The sequence below is a fragment of the Mesoplodon densirostris genome, chromosome 10 (assembly GCF_025265405.1).
Source record: "Mesoplodon densirostris isolate mMesDen1 chromosome 10, mMesDen1 primary haplotype, whole genome shotgun sequence".
Classification (NCBI taxonomy): Eukaryota; Metazoa; Chordata; class Mammalia; order Artiodactyla; family Ziphiidae; genus Mesoplodon; species Mesoplodon densirostris.
Genome location: NC_082670.1, coordinates 81,174,346 through 81,195,126, shown reverse-complemented (window position 1 = coordinate 81,195,126; position 20,781 = coordinate 81,174,346). Strand labels below are relative to the sequence as shown.

At 36.8% G+C, this 20,781-nt stretch overlaps 1 protein-coding gene across 14 annotated transcripts in view; it reads left to right on the top strand.

The window, feature by feature from the left end:
- Positions 1 to 20,781, top strand: part of FHIT (fragile histidine triad diadenosine triphosphatase) — a 1,490,046-nt gene that overhangs the window by 438,099 nt on the left and 1,031,166 nt on the right. The gene's annotated exons all lie outside the window — the stretch shown is intronic.

The window sequence follows — 20,781 nt, the reverse complement described above, 5'->3', positions numbered from 1 at the left end:
CCTCTGGGCACGCAGGCTTCAGTAGTTGTTGCATGTGGGCTCAGTAGCTGTGGCTTGCTGGCTCTAGAGCACAGGCTCAGTAGTTGTGGTGCATGGGCTTAGTTGCTCCGTGGCATGTGAGATCTTCCTGGACCAGGGCTCAAACCTGTGTCCCCTGCATTGGCAGGCTGATTCTTAACCACTTTGCCACCAGGGAAGTCCCATGAACAATACTTCTTAATGACTCTGTGAAATGAAGGAAATGTGCTATCTTGCAAATTTGTTTCAGTGTGGGAACTTACCATTTTTGTTTAATTTGTTGGGGGAAGGAATCACTGTTTGCCATTAAAAATGGTGTTCAGGGACCATTTTGCAATACACACACGTTATGATCAACAACAGTATATAGAACCTAGATGAGTTCATCATTGCTCTCCTATAGACAATATCTGAATTTTTAAGTGAAATTTTCCATATCTAATCATCACTGTAGAATGAAATATCATCATCAATGGCAGTGACTAAGAAAAATACAGAGAGCTTGATACTGCCATGAGATTGATAATTTAATTATCCTTTTTCTTTCACCTAATCTTGATCTGTTAAGGCCACGGTGATGTGACTGAAAATGCCTATCAGGCAGATAGTCCAAGATATCTAAGAGGAGCAGTAAAAAGGACAGCTTTAGCTCCTTGAAAATTCCTGGTAGGGCATTTACATAAGAGTAGGACAGATTAGCCATATTCTCTGTAGATCTAAGGAACCTAATTAATGTGTTGTGTACTTCTTATGGCCCAATTCATATATATTTTTAACATCTTTATTGAAGTATAATTGCTTTACAATGGTGTGTTAGTTTCTGCTTTATAACAAAGTGAATCAGCTGTACATATACATATATCCCCATATCTCCTCCCTCTTGCATCTCTCTCCCACCCTCCCTATCCCACCCCTCTAGGTGGTCACAGAGCACTGAGCTGATCTCCCTGTGCTATGCGGCTGCTTCCCACTAGCTATCTATTTTACATTTGGTATATATAAGTCCATGCCACTCTCTCACTTTGTCCCAGGTTACCCTTCCCCCTCCCCATGTCCTCAAGTCCATTCTCTATGTCTGCATTTTTATTCCTGTCCTGACCCTGTGTTCTTCAGAACCACTTTTTTTTTTTTTTTTAGATTCCATATATATGTGTTAGCATACGGTATTTATTTTTCTCTTTCTGACTTACTTCACTCTATATGACAGTCTCTAGGTCCATCCACCTCACTACAAATAACTCAATTTCGTTTCTTTTTATGGCTGAGCCAACTCATATTCTTTTGTCTCACTTTTCACTCAGGCCATTGCTGTGGAAACCAGCTTAGGGCAGGTGTGACACGAAGCCTCTTGCCTAAGCTGAATTGGGTATCCCCATTTTCTGCCTTAGAGCTTCTCTGATACCTTGTGTGAGAGTTATTAAAACATGAAGTAATCCCTGACTAGGGCGGGATGGGAACTGGTGAAGAATTACTGTCCTCTTCCATGCTTTGTTCACATTATACATATACATCTGAAGCACATAAGGTTTCTCAGAGAGTTCCAGCCTGACTGAGCCCCAGTTGCCCACACTGGTGATCAACTTGAGAATATACCCTTCTATTGCATTTCACTCCACATAAGATGCTGTTGGAGCCCCACCAAGATCAACTTTACTGAGTCAGCACATCACGACCCAGCTGCTTATAGTATTGGATGCAAAGGCCTCACAGATGAACCCTTCTCAAGAGAATTACCTTCTGTTGAGAGGAGCCACCTTCCCCAGAAATACCCACGAGATTCTTCAACTCTTGACAAAGGGCAATCCATAGCCACTGACTAACTGAAGCTGTCCAAGTGGGATGATACTATGGTGCCATTCATATTCCAGAACTCTTTGTGGGATCAGGCCAAGGCTAGACTTCAACTGAAGCCACAGATTTTCTTGGCTTCTTCTCTGGCCCATCCCACTCCCTTGTTTCCTCACAGCTTTCTCCTGAGGGCACTCCTTTAATCAATTACTTGCACAGAAATGCCCATCTCAGGCTCTACTTCTAGGGAATATGACTTAAGACACCTTTCTTCCCTGTTTCACTCTCTCTGGTCCCCCACTCCTGTTATCTAGGGCCCTTGCCCCAGGTAAACCACCTTTTAGTAAGACTTTGCTTTAGGCTCTGCTTTCCAGAGTTGGGTGTTAGGGTGGGGTGGGGAACCCAGACTATTATGAAGAACAATTTCAGTATGTTTGGAAGCTTCACTGTGTGCTGCCCACAAGATTAAGTGCACATGGTCCCTTCTGAATGTCCTATTGAGGGAACTTCAATCTAGAAAGAATTAGGCAATGTAAGATTATGCTAGAGTGAATGATTCAGGTAATACATGCAAAAGTTGAGAGATTTATTATGTGGGACTAAAGAGGGTATCAAAGACTTGTTGGAGGAAGTGTACTTGAATCCATGAGAGAAACATTTAGAAGGAGGAGAGAGGTGGCAGAAGGAAATTCACCTTGGAGAGACGTCATGAATAAAGGCTTTGAGTGCGCTTGAAAATCATTAGTTCAAGGGACTCTGACATTGCCACCATCCCTGTGGGAATATAGGCTTCATATACAAGTTGGATATGTCCAGAATGTGCTTTTATTTGTTTGTTCTATAGATATCTTTTCTATAACTACCAGTTCCAGGCATTATGGTGGGCACTGGAAGTGATAAAATAGAAATTGTCTCTGCTTGAAAAGAACTTGCAGGAAAGCAAATACCTAAGCAAACAGGTAAACACATATAATTACAAGTTTTTTTCTAAGGCTCTGAAGGAAATTAACAGTGCAGTGCCATGACAGAAAATAACAAGGGTCACATATGTTAGATCAGGTGGACCAGAAAGTCATCCCTGAGAATATGATGTTTAAGCAGAGCTCTAAAGAATAGAAAGTACTCAGTACTGTAAAAGGCGGTGGAGCAAGGAGGAACATGGCAGCCAGAGGGATGGCATATGCAAAGGTCCTGAGGCAAGAAGTACTTCAACGTATATGAGGTACAAAGAAGACCAGTGTGACTATGTAGTACTGAATAAGGGAGAGCACAAGATAAAGCTGGAAGGTAGGGAGGAGCAGGATTTTAGAGGGCATCATATTCTTTTTTATCCTCAATGTAATGGAAAGCAACTGAAGGTCTTTAAGGGCAGAAGTGATAGTTTCCAACTTACGGTTTTAAAATATGACTATTGTGTGAAAAATAGATTGAAGTGGGGGACACGAATAGGTGTGGGGAGAGCAATAAAAAAGCTACTGCAGTAATCCATGTGAGAAATGATGATCACCAAGCCTAAGCAGAGTCAATGGATGTGAAGTAGAATTTACTAGAATGTAATTCAGGACAGCAGGGGCTTACTCCCTTGATCACTGTTGTATCCAGGCCTACACCTGAGGTCTGTGAGGCCCCGGGAAAGAGTACAAATGGAGGTCACATACCCCCTATCTAAATATCTAAAAATTATAAATCCAGCTAATAAGCTGTAAAAGAAATGCTTTTTTATCCTTCTACCATGACAATATAACTCTTTAGCAACAAAATCCAAAAGTATAGGTAAAGTTATCATTGTTATATGATTGAAAATTGGCAAAATATCAAAGATAACTGAATTTGATTATTGTTGCACATGTTCTGTTATTAGGGATGATATTTGGATGGATTAAAGGCAGAAATAATTCATACATTATTACATATTTATTCCAAAGAAGTGATTTTTCTTATCTTCATTTCAGTAAAATAAATATGGTGTTATAATCAAGTTAAAAAAATTTTTTTAACATAATTGTGTCCATTGGCAGTAATGATTTAATGCAGGAGTCTGCAGCTATGGCCTAGGTGCCAAGTTTGGCCATACTCCTTCATTTACATATCACCTATGGTACCTTTTGTGCTATAATGGCAGAAATGAACAGTTGCAGCAGTCCAAAATGTTTGCTGCTGGGTCCCTTACAGAAAAATTTGCTGACCTCTGAGCTAAAGAATTAAAAACTAAACTGCATCTGTATTCACAGTGTGTAAAATTTGAATTTATTTTCATTAAGCATCTCAATTAATTATTAAAAAATTAGGTTATTTTTTGAATGTTTTTTAAAAAGTTACATTTCTTGTAAAATATTCAAAATTACTTATTAGGGGCCTCCCTGGTGGCGCAGTGGTTAAGAGTCCGCCTGCCGATGCAGGGGATACGGGTTCGTGCCCCGGTCTGGGAGGATCCCATATGCCGCGGAGCGGCTGGGCCCGTGAGCCATGGCCGCTGGGCCTGCGCGTCCGGAGCCTGTGCTCCGCAACGGGAGAGGCCACAACAGTGAGAGGCCCACATACCGCAAAAAGAAAAAAAGAAAAAAAAAAAAAAAAAAAAAAATTACTTATTAGAATTAAAGGGCAAAATGTAGAGTACATTAACTAATATAAACATGTTAAATCAATTTAAATATTCTAGATTTTAATTTTTTACCATATTTTGACATTTTAGTTAAATCTTATTAGTCTTATAAAAATAAAATAATTTCCGGTTTTATGTCAGTGTCTGTCTAGTTGCAATCTATTATCTAATATCAGTGTAAAGAACTGATACCAGATTTCATACATGTCATGCTGTGACCTTCATATATTCAAGTTTTAGAAAAGTGCGTGTTATTTAATGTTGCAAAATGTACATAAACCACTATGTACTGCTGGAATTTGTGAGACCTCTGAAACTATGAAAGGGCACCAGAAGATTCGATAAAAGAAGAAAAAAATATGTGTAGCACAACTGGGAACTTAGTTTTTTTAAGGCAAGACTCTGTTGCCTTCGTGCTAAGTGGAAGGATCTGACAAATTAATTTGTCTTTCTTTCATTTAAGCCCTCCCACTGCTCGAATCCTGCCCACACCACATAGCAGTGTGCATCTCTGTTGCCTGCAGTTTTGCAGTTGCACAGCCCACAACCCACAGTTCTTCCTGGCATTCAGACTCAGTCACCTTTTCTTCAATGATATCAAGCAAGAGAGTTCGAGAAGCACTTTCCCAGGGCATTAAACCTCATTAGGCACAGGAATAGAAGTTACTAGTTGTATTGTACAAGAACCAAGCACCAAATCCTGAGTAACAGGGTCCTGATGTGTTTTCTTATCATTTTTGGTGGAGATATGTTTGTGATTTGGAGGCCCTCTAAAGTGTGGGGTTCAGGATATATCAAATGATAAAGTAATGTAATATACAATGTGCAAACTATAGAAATGCAAGGAGAAATAAACAGAAACATAATAATAGAGGATATTAAATGCTGAATCTATGGAAAATCAAGTAGATAAAAAATAATCTGATCAAAATAATTGATAAAGGTGGACTAGATAGTAATATCTAAATTTAGACCCTGATAACAGAGAATGTATCTTCTTTTCACGCGCCTTTGGAAAATTTGCAATGCATGGCCTTTATAGGTTACAAAGACATCACAGGGAATTTCAAGAAGTCCTCATCACCTGATTACAATGCAATAAACTAGAAATTCATTATCAAAATCTTATAATCTGGACATTTAAAATACTTTGATAAGCAACTCTTAATTCAAAGACACATTCAAAACCCAACTTGAAAAATATATATATACACCATTGAAAATTAAAATGTAACACATGTAAACTTATGGGCTACAGCTGAACCCATGTTTAGAAGAGAATCTATAGCCTTAAACACCTGAGTAAAAAAAAATAACAAAAAATAAAGTGTCTTAATTAGTCTGTTCAGGCTGCTATAACAAAATACCACAGACTAGGTGGCAGAAACAGCAAACATTTATTTCCCACAGTTCTGGAAGTGAGGACCCACTTCCTGGTTCACAGAGGTAGTCTTGCTATTTCCTCACATGGAGGAAAGGACTAGAGAACTCTCTGGTGTCTCTTTCATAAGGACAGTAATTCCGCTCATGAAGCTCCACTCTTATGACCTAATCACCTCCCAAAGGTCCCACCTCCAAATACCATCACATTGGGGATTCAGTTTCAACATACAGATTTTGGGGGGAAATATTCATTACATAACATAAAGAAATTAAACATCAGATTTAAGAAAAGAGCAATAAAATAAACAAGGAATACAGAGAGAGCCAAATAATACAGACAAGGTCAAAAATTAAGTTTCCTAATTTAGAAACAAATCCAGTATAAGTATTATGAATAAACCCGAGCTGTTTCTTTGAAAATAGTGCTACACAATGAAATAATCCACATGATATCCTGATCAAGGAGAAGATAGGGAGCACAAAAATACAAAATTAAAAGTGAAAAGGGAGAAATGAATGTGGCTAAGGAAGCCATTGAAAGAGTCAAAGGAGAACCTTTGCAAAATATTTTGCATATAACTTTGAAAATCTTGATGGAATGGATTTTTTTAATAGGTAAATAAGTTACCCAAGAAAAAAGAGAAAAACTTTAATAACATTGGAAAAATCTGAAGTTATCAAAGATCTGAAAAAGCCTCAGGTCTTTACGCTTTAAGAGGCAAATTATTTTGAACTTTTAAGAAACAGATAATGATAATGCTATTTAAAATGAGAACTGGTAAGAGTAATTTTATATCTGCATAATGGAATGCTGTGCATTCATTAGATAGGGTGCACAGGTCCTGTGTATGGCTACGGGATAATCTCCAAAATATATTAAGGGGGAAAAAAGCAAGATGCAGAGCACTGCATCTATTATATAATCACATGGGTAAATCTCTGTATGTGTGTGGGGGCATGTGTGTGCATGTGTACGTATGTGTAATATCTGTAAAGGAATACAAAAGCAACTGATAATGATTGCCTCTGGAGAAGGGAACTAGGCAGCTGGAAGACAGATAGAAGGCAGATACTTTTAATTTGTGCCATTCTGTACTTTTTTGAATTTGATATTGTGTACATATACCACATAGTCAAAGAATTATAAAAATAAACAAAATTATCTATAAAACAAAGAAGGAGAACTGCTGATGTGTTTTAGGAAGTCAACATCAAACTGATACCAAAGTCTGACAAAGACAGCACAAAGTAGAAGACTATAAATCTTCTCCTTCATGGACTCATTATGAAAACTGACATTAAAAGTTAGTAAACAGGGCAGACAGCAGAAGCAAGAAGAACTACAATCCAGCAGCCTGTGGGACAAAAACCACATTCACAGAAAAGATCGACAAGACTAAAAGGCAGAGGGCTATCTATGTACCAGATGAAGGAACAAGATAAACCCCAGAAAAACAACTAAACGAAGTGGAGATAGGGAACCTTCCAGAAAAAGAATTCAGAATAATGATAGTGAAGATGATCCAGGACCTCAGAAAAAGAATGGAGGCAAAGATGAGAAGATACAAGAAATGTTTAACAAAGACCTAGAAGAATTAAAGAAACAAACAGAGATGAACAATACAATAACTGAAATGAAAACTACACTAGAAGGAATCAATAGCAGAATAACTGAGGCAGAAGAACACATGAGTGACCTGGAAGACAGAATGGTGGAATTCACTGCTGCGGAACAGAATAAACAAAAAAGAATGAAAAGAAATGAAGACAGCCTAAGAGACCTCTGGGACAACATTAAATGCAACAGCATTCGCATTATAGGGATCCCAGAAGGAGAAGAGAGGGAGAAAGGACCAGAGAAAATATTTGAAGAGATTATAGTCGAAAACTTCCTAACATGGGAAAGGAAATAGCCACCCAAGTACGGGAAGCACAGTGAGTCCCAAACAGGATAAACCCAAAGAGAAACACACCGAGACGCATAGTAATCAAATTGGCAAAAATTAAAGACAAAGAAAAATTATTGAAAGCAGCAAGGGAAAAATGACAGATAACATACAAGGGAACTCCCTTAAGGTTAACCGCTGATTTCTCAGCAGAAACTCTACAAGTCAGAAGGGACTGGCATGATATACTTAAAGTGATGAAAGGGAAGAACTTACAACCAAGATTACTCTACCCACAAGGATCTCATTCAGATTCGATGGAGAAATCAAAAGTTTTACAGGCAAGCAAAAGCTAAGAGAATTCAGCACCACCAAACCAGCTCTACAACAAATGCTAAAGGAACTTTTCTAAGTGGGAAACACAAGAGAAGAAAAGGACCTACAAAAACAAACCCAAAACAATTAAGAAAATGATCATAGGAACATACATATCGATAATTACCTTAAACATGAATGGAATAAATACCCCAACCAAAAGACACAGGCTTGCTGAATGGATACAAAAACAAGACCCATATATATTCTGTCTACAAGAGCCCCACTTCAGACCTACGGACACATACAGACGGAAAGTGAGGGGATAGAAAAAGATATTCCAAGCAAATGGAAATCAAAAGAAAGCTGGAATAGCAATACTCATATCCGATAAAATAGACTTTAAAATAAAGAATGTTACAAGAGACAAGGAAGGACACTACATAATGATCAAGGGATCCATCCAAGAAGAAGATATAACAATTATAAATATATATGCACCCAACATAGGAGCACCTCAATACATAAGGCAACTGCTAGCAGCAATAAAAGAGGAAATCGACAGTAGCACAATAATAGTGGGTGACTTTAACACCTCACTTACACCAATGGACAGATCATCCTAAATGAAAATAAATAAGGAAACAGAAGCTTTAAATGACACAATAGACCAGATAGATTTAATTGATATTTCTAGGACATTCCATCCAAAAACAGCAGATTACACTTTCTTCTCAAGTGCGCAGGGAACATTCTCCAGGATGGATCGCATCTTGGGTCACAAATCAAGCCCCAGTAAATTTAAGAAAATTGAAATCATATCAAGCATCTTTTCTGACCACAATGCTATGAGATTAGAAATCAATTACAGTGAAAAAAAATCCAAACACATGGAGGCTAAACAATACGTTACTAAAGAACCAAGAGATCACTGAAGAAATCAAAGAGGAACTCAAAAAATACCTAGAGACAAATGACAATGAAAACACGATGATCCAAAACCTATGGGATGCAGCAAAAGCAGTTCTAAGAGGGAAGTTTATAGCTATAAAAGCTTACCTCAAGAAACAAGAAAAATCTTAAATAAACAATCTAACCTTACACCTAAAGGAACTAGAGAAAGAAGAACAAACAAAACCCAAAGTTATCAGAAGGAAAGAAATCATAAAGATCAGAGCAGAAATAAATGAAATAGAAACAAAGAAAACAATAGCAAAGATCAATAAAACTAAAAGCTGTTTCTTTGAGAAGATAAACAAAATTGATAAACCATTAGCCAGACTCATCAAGAAAAAGAGGGAGAGGACTTAAATCAATAAAATTAGAAATGAAAAAGAAGTTACAACAGACACCACAGAAATACAAAGCATCCTAAGAGACTACTACAAGCAACTCTATGCCAACAAAGAGCACAACCTGGAAGAAATGGACAAATTCTTAGAAAGGTATAACCTTCCAGGACTGAACCAGGAAGAAATAGAAAATATGACCAATCACAAGTAATGAAATTGGAACTGTGATTAAAATTCTTCCAACGAACAAAAGTCCAGGACCAGATGTCTTCACAGGTGAATTCTATCAAACATTAGAGAAGAGCTAACACCCATCCTTCTCAAACTCTTCCAAAAAATTTCCGAGGAAGGAACACTCCCAAACTCATTCTATGAGGCCACCATCACCCTGATACCAAAACCAGGCAAAGGTACTACAAAATAAGAAAATTACAGACCAATATCACTGATGAGTATAGATGCAAAAATCCTCAACAAAATACTAGCAAACAGGGTCCAACAACACATTAAAAGGATCACACACCATGATCAGGTGGGTTTTATCCCAGGAATGCAAGGATTCTTCAATATATGCAAATCAATCAATGTGATACACCATATTAACAAATTGAAGAATAAAAACCATATGATCTTCTCAATAAATTCAGAAAAAGCTTTTGACAAAATTCAGCACCCATTTATGACAAAAACTCTCCACAAAGTGGGCAGAGAGGGAACCTACCTCAACATAATAAAGGCCATATAGGACACACCCACAGCAAACATCATTATCAATGGTGAAAAACTGAAAGCATTTCCTCTAAGATAGGAACGAGACAAGGATGTCCACTCTCACCACTGTTATTCAACATAGTTTTGGAAGTCCTAGCCACGGCAATCAGAGAAGGAAAAGAAGTAAAAGGAATACAAATTGGAAAAGAACAAGTAAAACTGTCACTGTTTGCCGATGACATGGTACTATATGTAGAGAATCCTAAAAATGCCACCAGAAAACTACTAGAGCTAATCAATGAATTTGGTAAAGTTGCAGGATACAAAATTAATGCATAGAAATCTCTTGCATTCCTATACACTAATGATGAAAAATCTGAAAGAGAAATTAAGGAAACACTCCCCTTTACCACTGCACCAAAAAGAATAAAATACCTAGGAATAAACCTACCTAAGGAGACAAAAGACCTGTATGCAGAAAACTGTAAGACACTGATGAAAGAAATTAAAGATGATACCAACAGGTGGAGAGATATAACATGTTCTTGGATTAGATGAATCAATATTATGAAAATGACTATACTACCCAAAGCAATCAACAGATTCAGTGCAATCCCTATCAAACTACCAATGGCATTTTTCATGGAACTAGAACAAAAAATTGCACAATTTGTATGGAAACACAAAGGACCCTGAATAGCCAAAACAACCTTGAGAAAGAAAAACGGAGCTGGAGAGAAATCAGGCTCCCAGACTTCGGACTATACTACAAAGCTACAGTAATCAAGACAATATGGTACTGGCACAAAAACAGAAATATAGATCAATGGAACAGGATAGGAAGCCCAGAGATAAACCCAAGCACATATGGTCACCTTATCTTTAATAAAGGAGGCAAGACTATACAATGGAGAAAAGACAGCCTCTTCAATAAATGGTGCTGGGAAAACTGGACAGCTCCATGTAAAAGAATGAAATTACAACACTCCCTAACACCATACACAAAAATAAACTCAAAATGGATTAAAGACCTAAATGTAAGGCCAGACACTATAAAACTCTTAGAGAAAAACACAGGCAGAACAATCTATGACATAAATCACAGCAAGATCCTTTTTGACCCACTTCCTAGAGAAATGGAAAGAAAAAAACAAGTGGGACCTAATGAAACTTCAAAGCTGTTGCACAGCAAAGGAAACCATAAACAGGACGAAAAGACAACCCTCAGAATGGGAGAAAATATTTGCAAACGAATCATTGGACAAAGGATTAATCTCCAAAATATACAAGCAGCTCATGCACCTCAATATCAAAAAAACAAACAACCCAATCCAAAAATGGGCAGAAGACCTAAATAGACATTTCTCCAAAGAAGACATACAGATGGCCAAGAAGCACATGAAAAGCTGTTGAACATCACTAATTATTAGAGAAATGCAAATCAAAACTACAGTGAGTTATCACCTCTCACCAGTTCGAATGGGAATCATCAGAACATCTACAAACAGCACATGCTGGAGAGGGTGTGGAGAAAAGGGAACCCTCTTGCACTGCTGGTTGGAATGTAAATTGATACAGCCATTATGGAGAACAGTATGGAGGTTCCTTAAGAAACTTAAAATAGAATTACCATATGATCCAGCAATCCCAGTACTGGGCATATACCCAGAGAAAACCATAATTCAAAAAGACACATGCACCCCAATGTTCATTGCAGCACTATTTATAATAGCCAGGTCATGGAAGCAACCTAAGTGTCCATTGACACATGAATGGATAAAGAAGATGTGGTACATATATACAATGGAATATTACTCAGCCATAGAAAGGAACGAAAGTGAGTCATTTGTTGAGACGTGGATGGATCTAGAGACTGTCATACAGAGTGAAGTAAGTCAGAAAGAGAAAAACAAATATCGTATATTAATGCATGTATGTGGAACCTAGAAAAATGATACAGATGAACCAGTTTGCAGGGCAGAAATTGAGACACAGATGTAGAGAACAAATGTATCGACACCAAGGGGGGAACGCCACGAGGGGGTGGGGATGTTGGTGTGCTGAATTGGGCGATTGGGATTGACATGTATACACTGATGTGTATAAAATTGTTGACTAATAAGAACCTGCTGTATAAAAAAATTAATAAATTTCAAAAATCAAATAAACTAATACTAAACTTTCTTTGGCTTATTTGTATGGAAATATGTTAATATCAGTGTTTCAGACATTACATGAAATTCCTAAAAATCTTATATGTTCTGGTATAATGTTATAAGTCAAATTGTAGTTATTACTTTCAAATGTATATCTCAGAAATAAGTAAATTTCCTTGTCAATTGCATTATTATGAACTTTCATCAAATCTTTAACCGTTGTCATTTTTAAGTCTTTTGTCATTTATAGACAGTTCTGGATGTACTCTGATTCTTTTGCAAAAATGTCCCTGTAAAAGGGTTTCATCTTCAAGGAATTCATGGAAAAGACTGACAAGTACAGGTTTCTGGTAACTGACTATACTGCTGAACTGAATGAATAAGCATTTTCAGAACTCTGATGGAAAACTGATGGGTTCATAAAAGTGCTAACAAACATCAAGATGAAAAAAATTTTAATTACATGGGACTGAGTGAACTGATGAGGATGATTATAATTGTTGTGACTTTCTGTTTGAATAATAAAAAAAAGTTAGTAAATATGATTCACCACATTTTTAAAAGAATATTAGCCCTATCAAAAAGAGTGCTTACTCCCAGAATGCAAGGATGTTTTGATAATAGGTAATGTATTAATATACTCTTTTTTATTAAAATACATTTGACTAATAACATTATGTAAAATTAAAGTGTACAAGTTGATTTGATACATTTATATATTGTAATATGATTGCCTTTGTAGCAATAATTAGAACCTCTATCATGTCACATAATTATCATTTCTTTTTAGTGGTTGGAACAATTAATATGTAGTCTTTTAGCAAGTTTGATCATTATAATACACTGTGTTGTCCATATTCATCACTGGTGTGAGGTGATATTCATTGCAGTTTTAATTTGCGTTTCTCTGATGATTAATTATATTGAGCATTTTCTCATGTGCCTGTTGACCATCCGTATGTGTTCTTTGGAAAAATGTCTATTCAGGTCTTCTGCCCATTTTTTGAGTATGTTATTTGGTTTTTTTTTTTTGATGTTGAGTTATATGAGTTTTTTATTTATTTTGGATATTAACCCCTTATTGGTCATATCATGAGCAAATATTTTCTCCCATTCAGTAGGTGTCTTTTTCTTTTTCTTTTTTGTTAATGGTTTTGCTATGCAAAAGTTTTAAAATCTAATTAGGTCCCATTTGTTTATTTTTGCTTTTATTTCCTTTGCTTTAAGACGTAGATCCAAAAAAATATTGCTACCATTTATGTCAAAGACTGTTCTGCCTATGTTCTGTTCTAGGAGCTTTATAGTATCTGGTCTTACATTTAAGTCTTTAATCCATTTTGAGTTTATTTTTGTATATGGAGTTAGAAAATGTTTCAATGTTGTACTTTTATGTGTAGCTGTCCATTTTCCCCTCACCACTTATTAACGAGACTGTCTTTTCTCCATTGTATATCCTTGCCTCTTTTGTCATAGATTAATTGATCATAAGTGCATGGGTTTATTTCTGGGCTATCTATCCTGTTCCATTGATCTGTGTGTCTGTTTTTGTGCCAGTACCATACTGTTTTGATTACTATAGCTTTGTAGTATAGTCTTAAGTCAGGGAGTGTAATTCCTCCAGCTCTGTTCTTCTTTCTCAAGATTGTTTTAGCTATTAGGGGTCTTTTGTGTTTTCATACAAATTTCAAAATTATTTGTTTAGTTCTGTGAAAAATGCCCTTGGTATTTTGATAGGAATTGCATAGAATCTGTAGATTGCCTTGGGTAGTATGGTCATTTTGACAATATTAATTCTTCCAATCCACAAACACAGTATATCTTTCCATCTGCTTGTGTCATCTTCAACTTCTTTCATCAGTGTCTTATACTTTTTTGTGGTACAGGTCTTTTGCCTCCTTAGGTAGGGTTATTCCTAAGTATTTTATTGTTTTTGATGCGATGGTAAATAGTATTGTTTCCTTAATTTCTCTTTCTGATAGTTTGTTGTTAATGTATAGAAATGCAGCAGATTTCTGTATATTAATTTTGTATTCTCCAACTTTATTTTTTTTATTTTTTTATTTTTTGCTTTATAACAAATATAATCAGTTATACATATACATATGTTTCCATATCCCCTCCCTTTTGCGTCTCCCTCCCGCCCCAACTTTATTAAATACATTGATGAGCTCTAGTAGTTTTCTAGTGGTGTCTGTAGGATTTTCTATATATAGTACCATGTCATCTACAAACAGTGACAGTTTTACTTCATCCTTTCCAATTTAGATTCCTTTTATTTCTTTTACTTGTCTTGTTGCTGTGGCTATGACTTCCAAAACTATGTTGAATAAAAGTGGCGCGAGTGGGCATCCTTGTGTTGTTCCTCATCTTAGAGGAAATGCTTTCAGCTTTTCACTGTTGAGTATGACGTTAGCTGTATGTTTGTTATATATGGCCTTTACTGTGTTGAGGTATGTTCCTTCTATGCCTACTTTTTGGAGGGTTTTTATCATAAATCGACGTTGAATTTTGTGAAAAGATTTTTGTGCATCTATTAGGATGCTCATATGATTTTTTTCTTCAATTTGTTAATATTTAAATAGATACATAGTATATGTGTGTGTGTTATTCCTTTAGTAGTATTTACAGAAAACTTTAAGTAAGAACCACTTTTGGAAAAAAGAATGAGGGGTAAGGGGGAGAGAAAGGAGTTTTTATTTTCTATCTTTCTGTACTGTTTGAATTCTCTAAGCTTATTCTACTCTCACCTTTATTTTAACAAATCAACAGAAATTTTTATGACAGGGAGGTATTGGCCATTTGTTGCTTTGTTGCAGTAGAAGGTGCCAGAGAACCACCCAGATCACCTTAGGTACCATTCACCACTTTTGTGAGTCCCACCCCAGCTTCTGTGTACTTTTCTTCCAGTGGCTGCCCCTGCAGCCATTTTTGTAGGACCACCTGGAGGTACTGGTTCACTAGGCCTGCTGAAAGCTGGAAGGGCAGCCCTTAGCCAATTATTGAGTAGTGAGGGAGTGTGAAAGCACAGGTCTATTGCCCAGGCAGAAACTGTACCCCAGATCCTACCTTTGCATGGCTTCCTGCTTTTCCCTTTCTTGCTTCTTGTCACTCCCTCAGGAGTTTCTCTTGGGAGCCCTTCCATAATCACTTAATAAATCCTGAATCCTCTTCACAGCATCTGATTCTGAAACCTAACACGTCTGTTTTACTTTGATTTTTTAGGTTTAAGAAAACAAAATTTTAAATGTCCTATATATGTATACGTATGTATATGAAAGAAATAACATAGATTATATTGAGACAGCAAGGAAATGAGAGGACTGACTTCCTTCCACTGGGCCTTCTTATGTCTTACAGACACTAGAATCTTTTACTTTTTATTTTTTTAACCTGACTTCAGTCTCTGCTATTCTACTTTCAGTAAAAGGATATCTGCCCACCTTCAGCACAGCCATTCATTTTCCTGTACATACTTAGATCACTATTCAGCTATTCATAGCTAATATATTAGGCAAGTTACTAAGAACTTTTGGTTTCTGATTTCTTCTTGGTAAAACAAACAATCAATTCTCAGAGTGAAAAAAAAAAGAAATTGTGTTATTGAAGGATAGCATCAAGATGGAATTAGTAATGGCTATAAAGAACTCTCCCTACTTTAAGACAGTTCAGTATTGTTTATCAGTAGTGGGCCTCAGTGGGCAAGTGAATTACCAAGAAGCACTTTTCTTTTAGATTGCATTGGTGCCTGTGCATCCAGAATCCATTGTTAAATAAAGCCTGTCATTTGGGTGCAGCATCTTTGCATTTTTAATCATGTTTTATCTCCCAGTTGCCAGTTTGCAACAGGTCTGCTGGTCAGTGTGAACTAGCAAGGCTATGTTGCAAATGTTTTATGCTCCTCAGGCAGTTTATTTATTCTGGTAATTGTTGCAGTATTTGTAATCTTCCTGTCTTTATCCTTAGTGTGTGCCTGCATTTAGAACCATAAATTTGTCTGGATTTGAGTGGCTGTTGATAGCATGGTTTTAACTGTAACACACTGTGTGTGTGTGTGTGTGTGTGTGTGTGTGTGTATACACACATCTATATACATGGATATTTATTCTCACACCCACAAACAGGGTAATTTATAGCATAAAACACATACGGGCTTTAAAAAAAAAAAATCCCAGTGCATATCATTAACAGCTGAGTGTTTTCTCTGTAGTGTAGTGCTGGGTATTACAGGGGAAACCCCCATCAAATGTGTTTATTTACTCAGAAGTAGGGTGAAGAGGTCTTGGGCAGGAAGCTATGGGATTGGAGCCTGCTTCTTCTGCTGTTGGGATATCTCCCAACAGCCCCTGAGAGAGGTCGCCAAATCTTCTGGCCCACTATACCTTTGTTAGGAACCAGACCGCCATCAGCAAAATCTGGAAACTGACTCATCAGTGAGTAACAATGGGGAGACACCAATTTTGAGAAGAGGCATATATGCAGTTGAAGACAACAAAATAGTGAAGTATTGCTTACATTCTGTTTCTGTTCTTTTTACATATTTAATAAGGATGCTGTCTACTGCTGATTATCTGACTTTGTTAGAATTTACTTTGCCTTTTTAAAGGGAGACAAAGATTTAGGAAAGTGAGATTTACCTTGGGATTGTCTTGTTCGTGCTAGCCCTCACATTATTCAGGGTTGGCAGTTTTTGATTCTTCACCTGAAATCTATTTTTAGCTCATGAAGTTGGGTACTGGGTGCCTCAGGCATCTTCTCTTGTTTTCATGTTTTGTTATAAGTACTAGTTTTATCTCTCCTGTCAGATTCTAAGCTTCTTGAGGGCTGGAACTATGCCTTGTATTTCGCTTGTATCTGCAAAGCATTGTTGCATAACTTAGTGGACTATTGGGTGCATGGTGGATGCTCAGTGAGTACTGATTGGTTGGATTTCTTACAAGATGTGTATTTAGCTTCTGCTTAGCTCAATCGTAGGTTGATGGTTTAGTGGGAAATTTGAGTTAAATGTTTACTTATTTATTCTGTAGCTCAGAGTATTAGTGTATGGGATGATTAGGTAGGTATTTTTTTGGACTTATATCAGTGGTTTTAGTCTTTTACTTATTTATTTTTCTCTTTAACTGAGGAATCCTTTCTTTAATGGACTCCAGTGTGGAGAATGTGTACAATATGTGTACAATATGTACAGTATGTACAACGGATGAAAGGGGAGTTGCTTTGTTTGAAATGGGTGGAAGTTGAGGTTCCAGCTTGAGTGGCTTCCTTTTCATTGCTCCCTCTTCTTTCCTGCTCAATTTCCCCAAACATCCCCAAACCAAGTGGTCAGTGAACCATCTCCTAGGACTGATAGGGCTCCTCTGAGTATAGCTTGTAAGCCATTTATCTAAAGAAAGTGCCTTTGAGTGTTTAATTAAATTTGGTCCATAATTTTAAAAAATAGAGTTTATATTCTAGAGCAGTTTTAGGTTCACAGGAAAACTGAGCAGAAAGTACAGAGTTTCCATATACCCCACCCCACTGCTCATGGTTTCCCGTGTCATTAACATCTTGCATTGGTGTGGTACATTTGCTACAATTTGGTGAACCAGTATGAATACATTATTATTTATTAAAGTATCTATTTTACTTTAGGATTCACTCTTTGTATTTATAGTGGAGCAAAATTCACCACCCCAAAATGTCTCCTTGGCATGTGGATTCTATTGAGCTGAAAACAATCAAGGCCCAAAACACCCAGGAAGAAATTTTGACTTTCCCCCTAACTGCCTAAAAGAATTTACATAGAGGGCCTTTTCCCAAAATAAAGCTATCTTCAGAGATATCTGCAAAGACTTTGGGCTAGGTGTGGTGGAAGAAACTCAGCAGGGTCTAGAGATCAGAGTCACTCTGCATTTCATTTTCTCTGCATGTCGCAGTAAATATTTGTTTACCAAACATTTGCTTTTCCATCTCCGTGTGAATTACCTTCCTCCTCTTTGAAGTCCCAAACCAGTACCCTCAACATCCTCATTTGTCTTTAGCTGAAGCTGCTATTTAAGGTGAGGGTTTTGGCCATTTTTAGCAAGTTATTTAATTTTCCTGGGTCCCTCCTATGTATACATGTTATTAAACTTCTGTTTGATTTTTCTCCTGTTAATCTGTTTCATATCAACTTAATTCTTAAACTAGCCAGAAGAACCTAGAAGGGTAGAGGAAAATGTCTTCCTCCCTGACGTATTGTAGAGTTCTATGTGGTGTCTTTCTTTCTTCCTTTTCTTTTCTTTCTTTCTTTAAAAGTTATGCTCTATCCCTTCATTACAGCTGGAAAAAACTCCAGGTTTATATTCCCAAAGAGGCAAATCAGGATTACAGATTACGATCATGATCCTCCTCTGATAACTCAGAAGACCATCTACTGCTTTTGTGCTTTAGAAGAGCTGTAATATTTTTTTAACATTAATTAATTAATTAATTTTTATTTTTGGCTGTGTTGGGTCTTTGTTGCTGCGCGCGGGCTTTCCCTACTTGCGGCGAGCGGGGGGCTGCTCTTCATTGTGCTGCACGGGCTTCTCATTGCAGTGGCTTCTCTTGTTGTGGAGCACGGGCTCTAGAACACAGGCTCAGTAGTTGTGGTGCATGGCCTTAGTTGCTCCACGACATGTGGGATCATTCCGGACCAGGGTTTGAATCCATGTCCCCTGCATTGGCTGGTGGATTCTTAACCACTGTGCCACCAAAGTCCCAAGAGCTGTAATTTATCAATGAAGCTAAATGTCAAGGTAAATTTTACTGGAACAATGCTGTGCATTGTTAGAATATGTTGTGATATATTTGAATCTAATGTGTATTAATATGTGGGCAAAGGTTAATTTTGACTATTTTCATGTCCAGTTTTTAGACCTGTCCTTCCAAATACTGATTTGTGAAATACATTTTCCTTTCTTTGGGGGCCTGTCTTTGACTTTGGCGCATTGCTAATTGTGCACGCAATTTTTAGAACGACACTGACAATGAATACAAAATATTAATAAACCAATAAGGCAGGCAGTTTTCAAAAATCACATTATGTATAGTTAATGCTTAACTGACCTTTTCTGCAGTTACTTAAATCTTTTAAAAATTCATTTAATTTCAAAGCCTATTTATATGTAAATTGTCTTTAATTCATACATTGATTTAAAAGACTCATCCAAAATATCTTTTACCACAAGTGACCTTTCTGACTCTACACTTCTGGGAAAACTGTGAGGTGGTTTCTTGGTGACCCTGCATCCACCTGTGGTACAACATATGCTAAGTCTGGTCTGTATAAGTCACTCACAATTGTATAGTTTTCAGCCAACATTGAATTATTAATGGTGTAATTGTTCTAGTTACTCTCAGAAGTTCCACAGAACCATTTATGGGTATTTTTTTTTCTATTTTCATCCTCATCCAACAAATCTAATTAGGAGCTTTACTAAGAAATATTGTCTGTTATTCAAAGAACACAGAGTTAGGTACTTAGTAGTTACTGCCTCCAAAGAGGCTGGATCTCAAAGAAAAGCTTAAATTTATATTACTGCCTGCTATACAGACATGATAATCCAGAGAATCTTAGGAAAGCAAACAGAACAGGTTAACATCAATATTTCTCTTGCCATGTATATTCATTCAACTCTAGTTTTCTACCTGTGTCTAGTTCACCTTAGAGAATTGTCTGAAGACAGTGCTTCAAAACAAGTTCTCTTTCTCTGGAGAGGCATATAATTTGGAATTGTCTAGTGTTTGTTATTAGTGGGTAAAATGCAAATAACTTAAATCTTAATTGATGTAAAACATTGGAAGTAAAGTTAAAATATGCTATATATTATATATATATATATATATATATATATATATATATATATATTTCTCTGTCTATTCTAACTATCTGTCAGGGTTTTAATTGAGGTACATGATAGGAGGTCAGGTATGCCCAGAATCATATGCAAATGTGTGTATGTGTGTGTGTGTTTTTATTGTCACCACATTGAACAACTCTTTGCTGTGAGCGTGATCCCTTAGACTTCAATGTGAATGCCAGCACCACTCACCCCTACTCTGGAGCTGTGCAGCATAGGGCCATATATATATACATACTTCCTTCCACATTGCCCCTTATTCCCCAGTATCCATGTCTTTATAAACTTTAGAACAGGTTGTATGACTCCAAAATGGTTAAGAATAACCAAACATACATACTTATGCACACACAAGCAAACTTATTAAATATACATATATATGTTCAGTATATATGCCGTTGATTTTCAATTTTTTCAGTAGTTATGTTTTATAAAGTTGCCACAAACATTGAATTAGTGAACTAAACTGTTGCTTTTAGTGGAAATTGGGGTTAGGTTCCTATGAGCCTCCAGCTGCAACATTTTTGTTAACTGATCAGTATATGCCTTGTTTTCTGTTTGTTTCTGTTTAAAGACACCTTATTATATACATTGTTGATTTAATAACACTGAACTCTGCATGGCCAACAGCACTATAACTTGTGCCTGAATGAAACTTATCAAACATTGTATTTTCTCCAGAAGGCACATCACAGCACTTGGGAACATTAGATAGCATTTCAGTACTATACTTGGGGGCCATTTTAAACAGTGAGATCACCAAGAAAAAGC